This window comes from Drosophila grimshawi, unplaced genomic scaffold, assembly GCF_018153295.1.
Source record: "Drosophila grimshawi isolate 15287-2541.00 unplaced genomic scaffold, ASM1815329v1 contig_44, whole genome shotgun sequence".
Lineage (NCBI taxonomy): Eukaryota > Metazoa > Arthropoda > Insecta > Diptera > Drosophilidae > Drosophila > Drosophila grimshawi.
The window spans coordinates 12740079-12746675 of record NW_025063240.1 but is presented as its reverse complement, the minus strand read 5'-3'; positions in this window follow the sequence as shown (position 1 = coordinate 12746675).

The following is a 6597-nucleotide window of genomic DNA, read 5'->3' as shown; positions in this document are numbered from 1 at the left end:
TGCCAATGGCAACCTTTGAACTGCTTGCGTATCACTGCCATTAATGCTCCACTCAGAGCGTTTATCTAATTATGCCAGCATTGCATACTTTTGAGCTGAGCAATATCCGAGTAAGGTCGAGTTGGTAAACTGAATGGCATTACGGCAAAATCCGCTTAGCTACAGATACACCAACATATACATTTACAGATAAATGGCGCATTGTTTATGCAAGCGCATTAAGCTGAGACACACAGCCGGCCCACATTGATGGCCCAACATGCAGATACACTACCTAAACAAACAGTTACGCAGCAGCTACTGCAACAACCGCACCCTCATCACACCCACAGAAACGCCGGCGAACTGTTGCTGCCTCTGTGGCTTGGACTAGAATGATGGGCATGTGACTGAGTCTGCAACTGTGGCCGGCTGCTTAGTGCATTAATAGATAGGCCCAAGCCGCAAGATACTCGAGTGTCGGCATCTTTAAGCCCAGTTTGCCAGCATTACCCAGCTGCTAACTGAATTCAACCAGAGTCAACGAAGCGCAAAATGCCAAAGATATTTGCAGCAGAATTCGGCTTTGTTGCCTAACGAATAGATCATTACGCACACACAAGACACACACACACACACACAAAACAAACACAATAGATGACAGGTAGCGTTTACCTATCAGTCATGTGTGTAACTGTGTGTAACTCAATGCTCAGCTACCAAATTGATATCGTATCTCATAGATACGTACTTTAGTACGTGCGCAAATACACATAAAAAGCTAATAAAAAGCATTTTTTGTTCCCAGTGATTTTGTTTGGCGTCGCGAGTGCAATTTTCTTTTTATTTGCAATACATTTTATTGTTTATTTAGCGCATTGTTTGACGACGAACATTTCCATGGATTTCGTTGCTGTTCTTGTCGTAGGTTGCGCTCTGATTTAATGGCTGTAAATTGAAATGATTTTTCGTTCGCGAAATTGCCGAAAAATGTTTTGAAAAAGATTTCAGAGCAGATGCAGCAAATGAAATGACTATTTTGATAGAACTGGCTGCTGATTTTGGCATTGAATTTTAGGAACTTTTTAGTGGGTAATTTGGATGTGCAATGCTTAAAATATTAAAGCAAGTTTACTTTTGTATTCAATGAATAAAGCATACATCATTCCATTAATTCTTTTAAACATGCTACACCTTAATTCGATACAAAAAAAAAAAGCATTTTATCAAAAGAAAACAGTTTCGAATTGCTTCATTTCTCCCAGTTGCAGCCGGAAATTTGATTTGTTTCTGATAAGCGCCATTTATTTTACTTATTTAAGTCGCATATTTCCTGGCATCGTTTCTTCCTACTCCACCCACTTGGACTTTGTTGTAAAATTCAATTGCCAAAATTGATTCAACTTTTTGCCTTTTCGCACGTCCCTCCAACACCTACACCCACACACCCACCCACTCGCCCCATCCCTTCAGCAACCTAGAGCGGTGCTGAGCCGCAGATAATTGAATGATTTGAATTTTTATATTCAATATTGGGCCTTACATGGGCAGACACGCCTCCATTTCTCTACAGCTGCCATATTTTCTCATTTTATTTGTGTGTTCTTTTGTGTGGATGTTTTCTATTAAAATGGAAATTGTTGGCGAATTGGAAAATTGCTTATCAATTGGCTGGCATATGCTCCAAGGATCAAACGGTGTCTAAATTGAATCTCACAGCATAGGGGCAACCACCCAGTTGCGCTCTCCACCCACTCCCCCCCACGTCTACTGTTTATGCTACAATTAAGCATTAAATTAAGTTTTTCGCTTGGCAGCCGCGAAGGCAACTTAATTGAGTCGTTGTTTGGCATGCATTTTCCCAGCATTTCATTTGTTATATGCGCCTTCTTTTATTATTTGGGGATCTACTGAAGCGTAACGCCGCCAGATGAATGCATAGCAAATTCTGCCAAGTTTTTATTCTTTTAATTGTTTTTGTGCAGCTTATGTTTGGGCATTATAGACAAATGCCCGCATGATGCAACTGGGCAGAGGAGGGGAATTTGATTAACTGAAGCGAAGCAAGCAGTTGATGGTGGGAAGCAGGACTGCCCAAAAAAAATAAATAATAAATAAAACGAAGAAAAAATTAAAGCCAGACGCTGTGTCTGAGTGGCAAGGTGGAAACCCGACAAGAAAAAAACATTTAGTTATTGCTTCGTGGAAGGCAACTAGAACACAAAGGCAAACTCAAGTGTTTTGTGTGTTGGTTTTTGTGGACCTTTGTGTTCGCATTGTTTCGCAATCGAGTTTCAATTCAAAAGCAATACAAACACGCTCTGCGGGTGCCACTTCAATAACCAGAGCAGCAAACTGTAATTACCCAGAATTCACGCGACCGTCACAAACGGTTCTCCTTTTCCTCTCCAGAGTGTCAGCCGAGGGCGTTTGCAAGTGACGCCCGCCTGCTGATCCCGGGTACCAGGTACCGCCTGCCTGGCTGCCTGACTGCCTCACTGCCTCACTGCCTGCCTGTCTGCTATTCTGGACCCATATGTGTCACATAACTCGCATATGAATTAGGTCGCTCGCCCATTACTCCCTACTCGCAAATGCGCAGGCGCGCAGCTTGACTCCTAAGACGCCAGTTGGTCTTCATGCCAGACACACTGACGCAAACCACATGCTGACTTTTACCAATTTTCCCAATGCAAGTCGCCGGCATTTCTAATGCAAAACGTGTGGTGACTTGGGATGTCGGTAAGGAGGGCGTGGGGTGAGATGGGTTGTATGTATATGGTAGACACTTGCACACGTTCGCATGTGTCTGGCAGCTGTCCCATGCCAAGATGAGACGAGACGAGCGAGCAACAAATGGTTTAAAATTAATAACAAAATACAGACGCTGACAGTAATTGAAGTGTGACATTCTCTCAATATGATTGCGAGCTGTTCAACTCGAGTCAAAACTCATTTCGAATGCGTTAAATGTGCTGCTGGCTGACAGGGCAGATTACAAAACGGATAGATATAGCACCATTATGCCAGCATTATGTGGTGCAAACTGTAAGCGGATACAAAGCCAATTATATGCCGAAAGCTGTTGATGGACTTGTAAATGGTTCACTGAAACTGAAAGGGGGCCAAACACAATGGGAACAAGATATTATAAACATACGAAAATGTCAACCAAACAGTTGATTATAATTGAGAAATTGTTGATTGAGAGAATATATTAATATTTTGAATAAACCTATATTAGTTATCTTTATAAAATTTTATTAAATGATTATAAGTTTTTAAATTTCATTTTTCTTAACTTTGTTGCAACTTAACAGAGTAAAAGCTATGCAGAATATATTTTATAATATTTAAAAATAACGTGGCTTAAAAGGCTTTTAGCCCACTGTTACTCTGACCTTCAAGCAGTTAGCTAAGCTGGATTATCAGCATTGTTTTCCCCTTTATCGCATTTAAACTTTTTATCAAGAAAAGGAGAAAAGTCAATGGAACAATGGACGAAATGGAATCGAAGAACTTCTAAATTGCTGCCACCTTGTTAGATTCTCGTATTACCTGTAATATTTTCACACCCACAGACACACACAGTACACCAGCTATTTGCAGTGTCCTTTATGGCTATCCAATTCAATTCCAAGCCGGAGCTCATATCAATAATTCCCAACTGCGGTCCCCATAAAAGTCAAGAACTTAATTTCCAGCTGCTGTCATTTTAAGAACAGTATCAGTTTTATGACTTTTACGTACACAGAAAGAGAGAGAGAGAGCGACTACCAGGAAAAACTTTCGATATCCGCGGACATATCCGGCTTGCACACACACATACACACATACATGCACACAAACAAAACAAACACACAAACACCGATGCAGACTTAAGGTGCAACCGCTTTGTTGACTTTTGTGTAAAGCAAAATGTGAATGAAAATGTATTTTATGCATGTTGATGCTTTTAAGTAAAGCATTGTTTTTGCAGTGACAACATAGACACAGTTACACCTGCATACACACACGCACACACATGCACACGAGATGTTTGCCATCAGCATGCAGCATGTTGCAAGTTGAAGCTTCTCCACTTTTTGTAGAGCTGTCTCTCCGCTTATCGGGACAAACTGTAAGATCTTTTTGTGGTTGGTTTCAGTTTGTTGTTTTCGTTTGTCGTTTTGTCGGGGTTTATTTATCTATTTGGTTTTGTGGCAAGCGGCTGGATGCCGCTGCTGCCGCTGCTGCTATTGCTGCAGCGTTTACCTATGCACAAGTTGAACAAATAAAGTCGTTAAGTGTACAAGGAAGTTGGGTCGACAGCTCGGCTACTGCTACTTTGTTGTTGTATTTTCCGTGATAACATCTCCGTTGCAACAGTTGCTGTGGCAACTGCTGTTGCTCCTGCTGCTTTAGCTGCTGTTGCGCTTTATTTATTTTTGCTGTACAAATGACATGGCTGCATTATGCTGCCAATCCTGTGACACGATAAACAAGCTAAAAATCCTTCAGTTCGTCACTGAAGCTTGTTCAGCCGCAGAGAGCTTTTTGCTAATGCCACCCATCCACTACTCGCTCCTCCAGCTGCTCCTCCGCCCACTGCTATTGCTGCTGCTGCTGCCTGGTAGCTCTTTTTCCTGTCGCTGTTTTGCACATTTATCCTGTTAGTGACACCTTCTTTGTCCCCCATGTTTGCCGTCCGTCTGTCTGTCTGCATGTCACTCTTCATTCAATGTGTCCCACAACCCCAACCCCTCTGCTCGTAGTCTGCTCGTCGTCACATGAAATTCGAAGCAACTGCTTGCATGTCTATCGCTCCTGACCCCCAACCTCTGGCCACAACCAGTGTGAAAAACGTGGAAATTGATTTTCTATTTTGCTGCGGATTCCTGTTTTATTTTATTTTTTTCTTCTTTCACTTTTTTTTTCTTGTGTGTCAGTGATTGTCAGTGGCAGCTACACGTGATTGAGTCTTATCTTTAGTTTTGTCACTTCAACTGCCTGGCAGCTACTTTAAATGTCAGCACACAGCCATTTTTTTTTTCTTTGGCTACCCGAGCACGTGCTCGCCAATTTTTTGGTTGCCTTAGGGGGCCTTCCCCTAATCTCGCCATCCGAAATGCCGTTGCTCAAAGGCTTAGCCAGCGCGTGTGCAACAGCAGCAGCTTCCCTGCCCCCTTTGGATTGGCGTGTTGCTCCCTTGCCCCTTTACTGGTTAAGTGCAACACATGTTGGCACTTTGTTGGGATTTCGACGCACATGCGGCGATTTCAGCGCTGGTTTTGGTGAGCATTTTTTTTTGTGCTTGAGGTGACAGCAAGTAGAAATAATGTAAATTGGCTAAAATACCTACAAATGGAGATGAGATAAAAGTTGTGGAAGAATGTGGCAACAGAGATAAGAAGTGTCTGAAACAAAATTATTTGTATAATACTTAAGCAAGTTTTCTGTTTCGATTTTTTGAATATTTTTTAAAATTATTACGTTAAAAATTATAAATTCTTTCTCAATTGTCAATTGTTTAACACAAACTTTACAAATTCGAAGCCACAAATACCCATGAAGATAACAAAAATATGGCAATTTAGCATGTCCCACACTGACACCTGTAAATAATTTTGTCCCCTCCCTATCTCAGAAAAAAAAAATCACTTTTAAACAATTTGAACAAAAATATTTGTCTCCGAGTCAACAGTGTCCAAAAATTGTTCCTTGCTTGTAAAATCAAAAGGACCGCAAAGTTTATTTAGGGCGTCTCATTCCCCGCTAGGTTTCAACAGGACAACAACGTGGCAAGAAAGAAAAAAGACGAAAACTTTTAGCCCCTAACGCAATTTTTATGCATTCTCAACGTCGAGGACAATTTCAACATGGGACACATTAGCGCCAGAGCGGGAGGACTAACGACCCGCGGCCTAGCCAGGACATTACGCTTTAAATTTATGTGATTAATAAATTTCCATAATTTTCGAGCAGTGGAAAAAATCTTGCCTGCTAGGCAAATAATAAAGCACACGCGCTCCAAAGACCGGAACTAGGCGCAGGCCAGGATATAGCCCGAAAGCCTGACAGCCAAACAGCTCAACAGCGCAACAGCCCCGCAAGGAATCGCACATCCCAACATCATTTTTGCTGTCAGCAATATTTCCGCCGGTCCCTGCAATCATTTTGAATGCGTGTTCAAGACAGCAAGCTGAGATTGCCAAAGATGAAAATTAAAGATTTTATGGCAAATAGATGGCATATTTTCTTAGTGTCCTTACTGAGGGTATCCAAACATTTTTATTCAAGTCTTGCAATAAGATAAATGTCCGCAATTAATAATAAATAAAAACCTGAAAGTGTTGAATTAAATGTAACAGCATTTTTGCCATCGCAAAATAAAAAGTGATTACTTGACAACATAAAATATTGATTTTTACATATTTTAATAATATTTTTTAATAAGACGATAAATGTTTTGAGAGTTGAGAATATATTCCTTATAAAAACTTATAAACTCCTCTCTCTAAGGGTATTTAAGCTGCGGTTTTTTACTGCTAAGGTCATTTCTAATTTTAGATATTTCTCCATTCCTTATGTATGAAAATAAATTAGTGCGCTTAGTCGCTGGCTTAGAGCTGAATGCGA